This window comes from Salvia miltiorrhiza, chromosome 7 (assembly GCF_028751815.1).
Source record: "Salvia miltiorrhiza cultivar Shanhuang (shh) chromosome 7, IMPLAD_Smil_shh, whole genome shotgun sequence".
Lineage (NCBI taxonomy): Eukaryota > Viridiplantae > Streptophyta > Magnoliopsida > Lamiales > Lamiaceae > Salvia > Salvia miltiorrhiza.
In genome coordinates this window covers 10,199,708-10,213,743 of record NC_080393.1, presented here as the reverse complement: position 1 = coordinate 10,213,743, position 14,036 = coordinate 10,199,708, and the positions used below count along the sequence as shown (strand labels likewise).

Sequence of the window (14,036 nt, the reverse complement as noted above, 5' to 3'; positions counted from 1 at the left end):
CTAAATGAGAAAAATAGGGCGGTTAGATATCTGATAAAAAATGAAAATAGGAATGGCTGGCTTGGAGACTTCTTTAAACAAATGTAAATAAATAGAGTAGAAATTGTTAATTTATAGATACGAAAATAAGGTATCCAAATCCTTGAAATCATTAATTAACTATAAATATTGAAACTTGAATAATTGTTTTAAGATTATTGCAAAAGAATTTTGCCCATTAATAATAATAAGTCCAACACTAATAAAATTTATGAAAATATTTTATTCTTAATCCAAAATTAATATAATGTCCATGATAAATATATTTAAGTAAATAAATTTATTTAGGCCCAAATTTATATAAAAATATTTTTGGAATATAAAACTTTATTTCTATAGGTATAACCTAGAATTTAGAGTCATACATCTAGCTAGGGGCGCGACTAAATAATTTACCACAAACTCGACTCATAGATTTATATTTTTTTAATATCTCGAAAATATACTAATTTTCAAATAAAATTTGTAAAGGTAGTAAACGGTTTTGGGCTGTGACAAAACAACATTATTTAGGTCTCATAAAAATAATGTTATTTTTACTAATTTACGTAAGCTTCAATTTAATACTCCGTCGATCGGAAAAAAAAATTACAAAAATTAAAAGACTGATGATATAATTCATCACACTTAAAAATTATGTGAAAATTAAAATTTCAAAATAATTTATGAATTATTTTGCCAAAATTCCGTTAAAATAATAAAAGAATCATTTTTTTTAGAGCAATAAAAGAATCATTGTTTTGTGGGCGGAGAGAATAATATACAGTAATTAAAAGATGCAAATACTCACGTAAAGTGATTTTTGAGCGCTTTTTTATGCAACCCTTTTTACGCAAGTTTTTGACTCTCTGTTCGAACGTAATACAAATAATAATAATATGGTTTTCCACATTTTTTCCGACTTTTTGATTGAGCAGCGCATGGCATCTTACCACGTGCACTATTGGTATTTGTAGCATATATGAAATTTATGAAAATACAATATTATACTTATTTAGTTATTTATGAGTCATAAGAGGTGTTAATATATATATATAGGGAGATGTTCAAGAAAGAGCCACTGAATAAAAGAAGAATTGAGAAATATTTTCAGCCATTCTTTAGTCGACTCTTAACACCCATGAAATTTTTTGGTTGAGAATACTTTAGTCTGACTCTCAATATTCTTTATATTTATGTGTTTGATAGGCCTTATAAAGCATGTATAACAAAATAGTATTATGATTTTATGTATGTATTTGATACCTTATATTATTAGAGAAATAAAGACAAAGTCTAAACGAAAATTATTGTTCCTTTTGAAAAAAAGAAACTCGACGATCCGATAATTAATCAAGACGATACACTATATATCTTTTATCTTAGATTTTCTCTATCTCCTCTTATTTAAACATGGTTATCAAATATGTCTAATATAGCGAGCACCTAAATAAGTGGAGATTAAGAAATGATGGTTGAGGTAGATTTGCATTTGACAAAAAATGTGAGAGCCGTGTCAAATTTAGTGTGATTAAACTACGTTTGTCTTGCATAATTACAGATGATGTAGGCAATGTGTTTGATACTATGCCAATGTACCATCTATATATTAATATTAATATTAATATTTGGATTGATCACATATATGTTAACAACTTTGATCATTTAGTACTCGATTTACATTCAACAGTGTAAATAGAATGTTAAAGTAGACACTAGATTCATGACTTGTTGAACACTAAATTTCGAGTTTGTGATTATGCTAATTTCGAGTTAGTTCATATATAGTGTTTTATTGCAGCGTATATATAGTATGTCGACAATCATAATGCAATGTATGATAACTGTTACATATATAATATGGCAGTCATTAATGAATCTGTATGGTTGCTATAAAGAGAACGTGTAATGTAATTACTTTTTGAATTAACTAATTCCATGGTTGCTTCATGTTATCATGTATATATGAATATGAAAGTGTCAAACTTAAAAGGATAGTATTAATCAGAGATATAACATTAATCAATTTCTACTTTTTTTTGATAAATTAATCAATTTCTACTTGTTTATAATTGATTGTTCCCGTCTCCATTACTTTTTTTTTTGTCTCTTATACGTGCATGCCATTTTATGATTACGTGCCTACTTAAAGCATAACTCATTCTCTCTTTCATTGTGAATAATTTCAAATAAATTTAAATAAATGGCATTCTATAACTTTTCTTCTCGTAATTTCACTATTATTCCCAATAACTCACTTCAAATTAAAATCCACATTTTACAATATTCACTAATTACAAATTCATACTAGTTTATTACTTATTAGGGATAACTTTTGGCAAAAATAATCTTTAAATTCATAATATAAGGCTAATTAAAATGACATATAGTTTGGGTATGACTTTAAATTAATCGATTATAAGATAGTTTCTGGATTCGATTTTCGTATGTAGTAGCATGAATTAAGTTTCCTAAATGTGTTACTATTAAGTATTGACATGTGTATATTATTGCGTCAATTAAACATTACTACTATATACATACTCCTTCCGTCTCATAGGAAAAATATCACATTTTTCATTTTCGTTCGTTTCATAAGAAAATATCACTTCTATTTTGGGACATGACTAACTTTATCTTTTAACCATAATACTTCATTTTTATGTAACTCCATAATTAATTTAAACGAAATCACTCATTTTCAGTCAACACAATATCTAGTATTTTTTTCTTAAAATTCATGTCCATTCATAAGTAGGGGTGAGCAAAATATCCGAAATCCGAATATCCGATCCGAACCAAACCGAAATTTAAAATTTGGTTCGGATTTTTCGGATTTTCGGATCGGATCGGATTGAATTTTAAGCAAATTTCGGATTTTCGGATCGGATCGGATTGGCACCTTAAAAATCCAAAATCCGAATTATATTTATAATATAATTAATATTATAATATTATAAATAAATATATATAATTATTAGTTTTTAAATAGTTAAATATTTCTAAATTCTAACCCTATACTCCCATTTTGGTTGATTATAATTAATGGCTTGTTAATTATGACCTTAATTTGATTGTAATTATCTAATATGTTAGGTTGACATCTATTTCGGATTTTTTCGGTTTTCGGATTTTTTTTGACATTTCGATTTTTTTTTCACATTTCGGGTTTTTCGGTTCGGATCGGATTTTATCCGAAATTTTTCGGATTTTCGGATTCGGATTTTCGGATAATATGGTTCGGATCGGATTGAATTTTAGAAAAATTTCGGATTTTCGGATCGAATCGGATCAGGCAAAAATCCGATCCGAAATCCGAATGCTCACCCCTATTCATAAGTGGACGAAGTGAGTATAATATAAATATAAACATAAATGAAGAATGGAAGATGAAAGTGGGTAGCAGGTCCAAATCTAAGGCAGCTCTCTAATCATGTCCATATCTTTCATTCCGTGTTGACTCAATTTCTAGGGCGTATACTCGTCATCAACTCTATAAACTCAGACTACAATTGCAATTTGCACACTCATATATTTATGTCAATTTCAACCATAAATTGTAAGTGTTGTTTTAAAAATTGTTTTAAACTATCAGTAACATCCCTCTAACATTGATTGTGTGTCGTCGGGCCTGAAATTGACCTGTGTGATATTTTAATTGTTTTTCGAATAATTTGTTATGTCTTTAATTGAGAGTACTGATAGTTCATGACTTGTAAAATTTGTTAATTGTTTAGGATTTAATATATATTTAGCATTTTTATTTATGTGCACAACATGGTGGTGTACCATCTTATTGTTTATTTCCTTTTTTAATTTTCATACGAAAATGATAGTATCATTTCGGTTTCTAACTCAAATGTACGACGAGCCATGTCACTCTTCAAACATTAGAACAAATTTCATGACACGATTGTCAGTTGTATTAATTCAATCTATTATTTGGAGATTTGTTGATAGAACTTAGAAGTATATAAATAACAAATTAAATCATCAAAAAGTTAAATGTCATATTAAACGAGATTATATGGGTAGCCAGAATCATTCAAATCATTATTTATTTTAAGGATTTAAATATTCATTGCAGTTTTTTCTCAAAAAATAACTAAGCTATTACCTATTGCATGCAGTTATAGTTAATTTTTCAAAACTTTGAAAGCTAAAAATCTGTGTTAAGAAAAAATAAATTAAATAAACAATAATTTCCAAATAGTATAAGATATTTTTCTTAGCGGCTCAGAAGAACATAGAATGAGCTTTTGACGTCCTTCGAGCTCGTTGAGCTATTTATCAAATGACCTATTTGTTTACAGAAGAAAGAGCATCTAAGCAATATCACGTTTGCGTGCATTATTTTGCACATCATAATAATCGAAGACGAAGGAGAATACACAACAGAATGGGAAGATAAGGGTACCGACAACCGAGGTGTCAAGTAGCACGGCTCCATCTTGTACTCGCACCGAAATTCTGAGTATATTTAGCTCAACATTCCTCTCTTCGTGACCGTCAAGTGCACAACCGCCTCAATTCAAATTTAAATGTGCTCGATTTGGTTCGATCCAATCATAATTAAATTATTGAATATTTTTTTATTATTATATTTTATTTTAATTGATATAATGATGAATGTTCAATTTTAAAATTAAATAGATTAATTTGGACGAAACGAAAATAATTTTTTTGAAACTTATTTTAGAGCCCATGTATGTGGGGTAGTGGTGCATAAGTAGGGCCCAGCCTATTAGGGCCCCAAAGGAGCTTTTGGAGAATAAATGCTCTTATAATATACGTGTATATATATATATATATATTAATAAGAGGTGTGTATAATCTCTTAGGGCATGTTTAATAGCCTAAGTGAGATAAACAAATATAGATAAAATTCAAGATATGTATTGTTGATAAGTAAGATTAATAATGTATTTTAGTATTTGATAGATCAAGATTAAAATATAGATAACATGATTTAGTTGTTTGATAGTTTAGATTAAAATTTAGATTAAATAATCAATTACGGTTTTAGCCTCTAAATTATTAAAACAAAAGAAAATGAAGAAAAAAAAACAAACAAATAAAATTTATCTCTTTCTCCATCCTTTATCCCGTCTCTCTCTTAGAAGTTTCACTCCACCGCCATCGCCGACCTCCACCGCCATTATTACCAAATTTTCTCTTGATCCCTCTCTCTCCCCTCAAAATTCTTCTCAAATTATTTTCAGTCTCACCATTTTGCACCAAATTTCCTCTCCAAGGCGATGCACAGTTTGACAACAAACAAGGAAAGAACCCATGTGTATAATCTCTTAGGGCATGTTTAATAGCCTAAGGGCCCGTTTGATATTGGGTTATAGCCTGTATAAGTTAATTTATTCCAGATTTATGATGTGTTTGCTATCCTATTAGGCTTATGCGAATGGCCCAGGTTTAATAAAGGGCCCGGTCTTAATTTGCAAGAATAACCCCGTCTAATAATACCTCCTTCCCCATCCGATAACTTTTATCCTGCGAATCTAGATTACATTTTTGCTACCCTTCTCGCGAATTTCGATGAGAATTCTGCCCTAGCTTCTCACCGCCTCCATCGTTTCCCATACCATTTGCGACTACAGTTTTGGGGGAGAAAAATTTCAAAGGCAATTGACGGACGCCCATCGGAAATCTGGACACAGCGGGACAGCAACATCGGTGAATCAACGTCGTCTTCCGGAACAGGTCAGGCCTAGCTCTTCAACCCCAATTTTTTGTTCGTCTGTTGTTTTTCGATTGTTGTTGTTATTTTTTCGCCAAACTGAATGCACGATTCGTCGATGGTTAAAATGAAAAATCGATGCATAAGGTTCAGAAAGTGATTCTCACCCAATTCTCGAATTATTGTATTTTAAAAGATTGATAACTCATCTATTGTAATTAAAAAACTCAGCTTTGAAGATTATGCTGCTTACACCCATTTGCACTAGAGGGTTGTCATAAGGGATCTGTGTTAATATGCTTTCATGTTATAAACTTATACACTCATAAATTAATCAACATAAAATGCATGTGCAGAGACCTCCATTTGTGTTAATCATATTGATATGATTTATGTTAGTTAGATCCAGTTTTTATCTCTTGTTTCCTATAACAACATCTGACGCAACTTAAATCTTTCCTGATGTTGAAAATGACAGCTATAGCTTTAAGATTCAGAATGTGATGGTTGTCTGATGAGTATTAGGCTTCTACTTCACACCATTCCCATCCCTGTTCCCAACCAAAAACAGTTATATCTAACGAAAAGCTCTAGTAATCAATATAAGGAATCAAAATTCACTTCACACAGCTATACTTCGTGGTGAAAAACGATTGATCTGTGCTTGCTTGTGATTTTCTGAAAATTCTGCCATCTTGTGAGTATATATCGTATATTTGTATTCACTAAAATTCTTTGAAGAGGATGGGGGTTTGTTTTCTGAATTATTGAATGGTTTTCTTTTGCTTGTTTATTGGGCTGTTTTGCTTGTTTATTGGGATGTTTTGCTGGAACGAAATGTTTTGCTGGTACCTGTTGATGATGTGTTTTGCTGGTACCTGTTTTGGTATTTCTTGGTTTGAAATCTGATTTTACCTCTTTCATGTTGTGTTTTGTTCATTATATGACAGCCTGTGCTTCGTGGATCTATGGTCTGTTTAATATAATTCGAGGGCTTTTATAAGGAATTTTTGATGTGGATTTGTCAATTATTATTTGGTTCATGCGAATCTCTATTTGAATTTTATTTTTTATGTGATACTATATTTGTTAATGCACTTATTTGAGCTTATTAATGGGCAAATATTTCTTTGCTATTAGGCTCTTTAGATACCTGCTATTTCCGCCATTGAATTCACACTATGCCGTGGATGATGCTTGTTCTAGTGTCACGCCGTCCGCCTATTCATGGAAGGCACTTAAAAACAAATTTAGACGGCCAAACAATCCTCCTGCAAAGAAGAACGACGGTGGAAGTTCTTGCGCCTCGTCTTCCCCATTCAAGTAGATCATGCTCGCGCTATTGCATTTCTCATTTAGTAATTGGTTGTTCCTTCTCGTATTGCAAGTTTCAATATCCTTGTTTTTATTTCTTGGTGTAATGGCTACGTTTATTTCGTTTTTCACATTATCAATTGGCTTCAACAATTTCTATTCATGAATTACGTAAACACAAACAAAATTAAATATTTATTAGTTTAGTTAGTGCTTTTTATTCCATTTGTTAATAATTCTTTTTCGAGCAGTTAGTATAGGGAAAGAATTATGCTTCCTCAACCGATTTTAACAAAATTTAGTTGCTTCACTATTCTTTTTTTTAGCTTACAGACACATAATTAGATGCATGTGAATTAAGGATAACCATCTGTTTTTTAGCTTAGAGACACGCATAAAAATTTTAACAAAAGTTCAAGCTGAAATTTTAACAAAAGTTCAAACAAAATTTCTAGTTCTCAATATCCATAGGCGCATGATGTATTTGCATTTTACAGTTTCTCCAACTGCCCATCTCTGAGGGAACGTATGACAACATAAAGGGAAAGAATTATGCTCATGTCTTTGAATTAAAATAGAGTGCAGAAGGGAAAGAATTAAGTTTAACAAAAAAAACTATCAAAGAAAAAAAGATAAACAGTGAAGAATAAGACAAACTTGAAGCTCAGGTCCACCATAACTTTCGAACTCAATTTTTCCAAACTTTAGATATCAAGCAAAAGTAGATACCAAATGGATGAGGATACGCTAGGGATTTTAAAAAATGGATGAGGATAATTTTGGTATTTTAATTATTTATCCAACCTATTCATATGGATACCAAACACATTTTAGGATTAATTAGCCAGGATATCAAACACCCATTCAATATTAGTAATCCATCCTAATCCACGCTAATTATCTGAATAATTTTTATCATGACTAATCCTAAACTGAAAACCAAACGAGCCCTAAGTGAGATAAACAAAGATAGATAAAATTCAAGATATGTATTGTTGATAAGTAAGCTTAATAATGTATTTTAGTGTTTGATAGATCAACAAGATTAAAATATAGATAACATGATTTAGTTGTTTCATAGTTTAGATTAAAATTTAGATTAAATAATCAATTACGGCTTTAGCCCCTAAATTATTAAAACAAAAAAAATGAAAAAAAACAAACAAATAAAATTTATCTCTTTCTCCATCATTTATCCCGTCTCTCTCTCTTACAAATTTCACTCCACCGCCATCGCCGACCTCCACCGCCATTATTACCAAATTTTCTTTTGATCCCTCTCTCTTCCCTCAAAATTCCTCTCAAATTATTTTCAGTCTCACCATTTTGCACCAAATTTCCTTTCCAAGGCGATGCACAGTTTGACAACAAACAAGGAAATAACCCATTTTTTTTTACGAATCCGAATGAGTTCTGTTGTTGTATTAGCAGGTTAACGCCTTTAATGGCGACGACGAAGCATATTGTAGACGTGAACAAATTCTACCTCCGTCATACACCGCCAATTCACATAGAAATAATTTCAATTTCATTTATCTTGCTTTTTGTGTTGGCATTTTGTTGTTTATTTGTGGATAGAATTATGTTTATAGTTGTTGCTTGCTGCTGGGAGGGAGAGAAGATGAAAGAGAGTGGAAGGGTAAATATATCTTTTCAATTTTAATCTAGTTTACTATTGGAGTTGGGGTTCCTTATCTCACGGTGGGGTGATATTTGTATTCTAAACGTAACGGTTGTTTTTCTGCGGGCTTTAATTTTAGTGCGGGCCTGGGATATTATATATGTTGCCTATCAAACACAAGATAACTAAGCTATCAGCCCCAATATGCCCTATCAAACGAGCCCTTAAGATTTTTTTTGAATAAGGGGTGTGTACTATTTTTTTTTTTTAACAAGGGATGCAAATCTCTTATATATATATAGGGGAAGACTAAAATAAGAACGCTTCTTAAAATATAAATTAGGAACCATTTTCAGCCCTTAGATCATCAAGATCTACGGTTGATTCATCATCTTGTTGGATAAAATTCATGGTCCTGAGTTCGAATCCCGAAGGTAGCAAAAAATTATTTTTCGCAATTCATACCTTTATACAGTTTATTCATGCGTGTTATACATAAAATTCATGCATTTTTGCTGGTTCGTAATTCTTAAAATAAGGGTGGTTTATTGAATAACCGCCCCCTATATATATATATATATATATATATATATATATATATATATATATATATATATAATAAGGGGTGTGTACAATTCGAATTGGGTCGAAGAATCGTCGTCGATTCTATTCTATATGAAAAGTTTCAATTTCGACCTGACTGTATCTACAAAAAATAGTACTATACTATTATAAATTGGTTGTTAGCAAAATTGAACCGAGCCAAAGTATATTTTATTTTTCCTAAAATAATTATTTGATAATATATAAATGAAATATCAAAATAATGTATAAATTGAGAAGGTCAGTCCTAAATTAAGATGGGTTTTATCGAATGAAATAAGATGGGTTTTGATTTTGAGTGAAATTTAAAATGACGATGTCTACTAAATTTATATGAAAATTATTGAATTTTATAAATATAAGTATTTGTACTCAAATTAATTAAGTTATTCTTAATGTCCTAATTATTATTAACTTATTGTACTCAACACCCTATATATTCCTGATAAGTTCTGAGAAAAAAAAAAAAAAAAAGGAACTCATAGTTATCAGTCAAAAGTCCATCTAGCCGTCCACCAATCAAATTATTTTATTAGGTACGTAGAGAGACTTTTGACTGATAACTCCCAAATCGTTATTTTTTCATATTTTTTTTATATATTTCTGACACAATCATACATGCGTAAGATTTTTTCGCAAAAAATCAAGCAAAGTCATCAAAGTATAAGGGTATTTAAATCTGACTACTTAATTTGGGCATAAAATACATGTATTTATATGTGTGTGTATTGGTCTAGTAAAGTGATTAATACCTAAAATCAAAGGTCTTAAATCCGAGTTCACTGTATAGCGATCATTAAATTTCTTTATTTAATTGTTAATTTATTAAAAATAAAAGAGAGCATTTTTCATATATAAGTTAAAAATTATAATATTTTTACTTATTAATACTTTGATTTATGAGATGTGCTTCTTCTTTATGCACAACAGTGGTAGAAATTGATGGTTTATTTATGCATTTATTTATTCAATATGCACATTGCATTCATCTTTTTTTTAGATGGCACTTCATTAATTAGATTTTAGTAGTAGAGAACACTTTTGAAATAGCCATTTTGAAAAAAAAATACAATATTTGGCCACTAATAGAAAAAACATAAAATTTGGCCATTTATTATATGTAAAAACTGTTTTGCCCTTAATTAGGGCGGATCGGATTAGGGTCGAATTCAGATTTACGCGCGAGTTAGGCATAATGGCACTATTAGTGCAATATGTGCCAACCGAAAAGAAAATCTAAGTATGTGGCACTAGTATGGCCATAAGTACCATTCGTGCAACACTACATAAGAGAATATATGACACTAATATGGCCATAAGTACCATTCGTGCAGCATAGGGGTGTGCAGCGGGTCGGACCCGGACCGACCCGTCAGGTTTGTAGACCCGAATTTTTTTTAAAAACGGACCGACCCGGACCGAAAGTTTCGAGTGGGCCGACCCGGGACCGGACCGAACCCGAGCAACGGGTCCGGTTCGGTCCGGGTCAGACCTGCTAAAAACCTGATTTTTTTTTCCTATTTTTCACCTATTTTTTTTTCCTATTTTTCGGCGTCTGGGCAGGGGAACACCGCGTCTGCACGTTAGGGGCGTGGTCGGCAGCGGTGCTGGGCGTTAGGGGCGTGGTCGGACCAGTAGGCGGGGCGGCGGGTTTGAGTGAGGCCGAGGCGTCTGGACTCTGGGCGTGGGCGCGCAGGGGGGAGACCTCAGACCGCGTCTGCGCGTCAGGCGCAGGCTCGCAAGTCGCAGCGGTGCTGGCCTGTTGGGCGTCAGGGCGTGGGCGCCTGGGCGGTCCGGGCGGCGGGGCGGCGGTTAGATTGAGGAGTGGATGATGGGTGTGTGCGGCGCAGAGAGCAGCAACAGATTGATTTTTATTTTTTAGGGTTAGATTCAAAAGTATAAGTTAGATTAATATTATATTACTATTATAAATATTAAATATAAATATTAAATTTTAAATGGCACGGGTCGGTTCCGGGTTCGCCGGGTTTCGACCGGGTTCGACCCGGAAAACTCTCGGTCCTGAAAATAGGACCCAACCCGGACCAAACACCTATAGTGGGCCGGTTCGGTCCGGACCGAACCCGTCGGTCCGGGCGGGTTCGGCGGGTCCGGGTTGGGTTTGCACACCCCTAGTGCAGTATACTAAATGGAAAATCTAAACCCTAAATGTAGAATCTAAACCCCAAATGATAATTTGAATCCTAAATGGATAATCTAAACCCTACAGGAAAGTGTTCAAAATGATCATATAATTGTACCCAGGTATATGGCACAAATGGCACTAATATGGCCATAAGTACCATTCGTGCAACACTGAGTATATGATACAAATGGCACTAATAGTGTCATGTGTGCCTAACCCGCGCGCAAACCCGAATCCGATCTGAATCTGGTCCGCCCGAATTAAAGGCAAAACAGTCCTAATTCCTAAAACGTAAAAAAATGATCAGATTTTGTGTTTTTCAATTAGTGGCCATATATTGTGTTTCATTCTTCAAAATGACCATGCAAGTATATTTTACGTGGTTCAATCATGAGATCTACATTCACGAATGAGTTTTCAAGGTTTTCATTATGTTTTTGGTGGAGATTACATCTACATTGAGAGATGAAATAAATGAGAGGTCCCTCAGCTAATAATCAAACTCCTATTTATAAGCATCAAAGTAAACCTAAAGCCCCTTGGCCCATTAATTCAAGTGGTTGGGTCTAAGCTTCTAGTCTTCGTCTTGGAATGAATTGTCAGCGTTGGTGTTCGACGCAGCTAAAATATCGGGGTTAAGACAAAACTGATGATTCCCGATTGATAAAGTCAGCCATGTACCAAATATTTGAAATAACAGTAACAATAGCAATGATAATAATAATGTTCGAGAGAAGTATTCAAGCCTTGTTAAGCATAGAGCTAGTGCATATTTTAGTCCTCATCATTCTTACTTTTTCTTTTTGGGACATCTATAAAAGAACTTTATATCTATTTTGGGCTATACTCCACTACTTATCAATATTTCATTTACCTTTACTCTTAATATTTTCACAACTTTCAATATTAATTAAAACATCTTTTTACTATTCTCAATACACTCAATAATATATTTTTTTCACTTTCAATACATTCAACAATTTTTTTTTTTAAACTTGTGTCACTCCCTCTTAAAAAGTTCTTTGATGGACGGAGAAAACATATATTTTTTTACAATAAAGTAATTTAATGGTGAAAATGGTCTAAACACAATTACACACACATCACATTTACCCATCAATCTTAGCCGTCTGCCGCACCACCACCTATCCTCCACCGGCTAGCCGTTTCTATGCCCGGCAGAGCCCACAGGTCGCAACTGCCCACTCCCAATATCGGTTGCACTGCGATTGTGAGCACGCAACCATCCGCACATCTACGTGCCGCCCATTGCTAGCCGGTTAGTTAGCTCTTCAGTAGAATTTCTAAATTTATTGTATATTAATGATATTTATTAGATATAAAAAGAAGTTTGAATATGTTGATGAGCGCAAATTAAATTTAGCCATTGAAGATATATATATATATATATATATTAAAAAAAATTGATAATCGAAGTCGATTAATCAATTCCATAATTGGATAAACCGACTTTAAAAATCAAATAGCCGAATTGAATTCATTGTGAAGTCATCTATTATATAATAGGATTAAGCCTTAACCTATGTGGCATATCTAAAATCTCACCATTTCAAAATTTACCATATATAATCTTCATCATTTATTAATTAATTAACTATTACATTCTATATAAAGATTCATTAATCATAATAAATATAATTAATAATTAATATATATATATATATATAATATCAACATTACATATAATCTAAATTAATAAATTTTATTATTTATTTTTTCTAGATAAAAATTAGATTTACATGTCTGATAAGAAAAAAATTATAATCTATATACGATAAATTATTTTAATTCAATGTTAGTGATTAGATGTATATTTGTTATTAATTTTATATTTCTCAATAGCGTAGATATTATATGTATATGTTGCAATATATTATATTGTGTGTGTGTGTATATATATATATATAATATTTATATTCTTAATTTTCAATAAAATTAATTTTGAATTGAGACATGCACGTATATGTGAATTATAAACGGGTCCGGTCATTGATTTACATGTTTGCATAATAAGGCACAAATTCTATAAACTGATTACTTTAAAACAAAATCTTATTATATGCCTATCAAAATAATTAAAATTTTATTTTTATTTTTTATAAAATAAATCCATACATTTTATTTATATAGGGAAGAAAAATATATTTTTCATTTCTGCAAACTTTATTTGTTTTTGTTCGTCCATTACTACAACAACAACAACAACAACAACAACAACAACAACAACAATAACAATAATAATAATAATAATAATAATAATAATAATAATAATAATAATAATAATAATAATAATAATAATAATATCTATTCTGTAATACGATTAGGCCTTAGCCTACGTGGCAGGCCTCAAATTCTTTCTTTTCAATCTCAATCTGCAACGTGGCATTTGAGAATCCAATTTATATATTCTCATTCTCACTTTTAAAACAAAAGTCAGGCCTCCCTCTTCCTCACGCCTCCATTTTCCTCACCCCATCGCCGCCGTCCCTGAATCAGGTCGGCGTCGTCTCCCCCTTCACTGTCTCTCTCTTCTCTCAATCATTTTCTCTCTCTAAAGTCGATTGCACACTCAAATTGAGCCCTAATTCCCCCCTTAAACTGCCCGCCTCTCTCTCCCTCTA

General features: G+C 32.0%; 1 long non-coding RNA gene across 1 annotated transcript; it reads left to right on the top strand.

The window, feature by feature from the left end:
- The first annotated feature begins 5,509 nt into the window (after nucleotides 1-5,509).
- Nucleotides 5,510-7,234, top strand: LOC130992491 (uncharacterized). Its single transcript, XR_009091298.1, has 2 exons — nucleotides 5,510-5,733; nucleotides 6,851-7,234. It is a non-coding gene; the product is annotated as an uncharacterized LOC130992491 (long non-coding RNA).
- The last annotated feature ends 6,802 nt before the right edge of the window (nucleotides 7,235-14,036 follow it).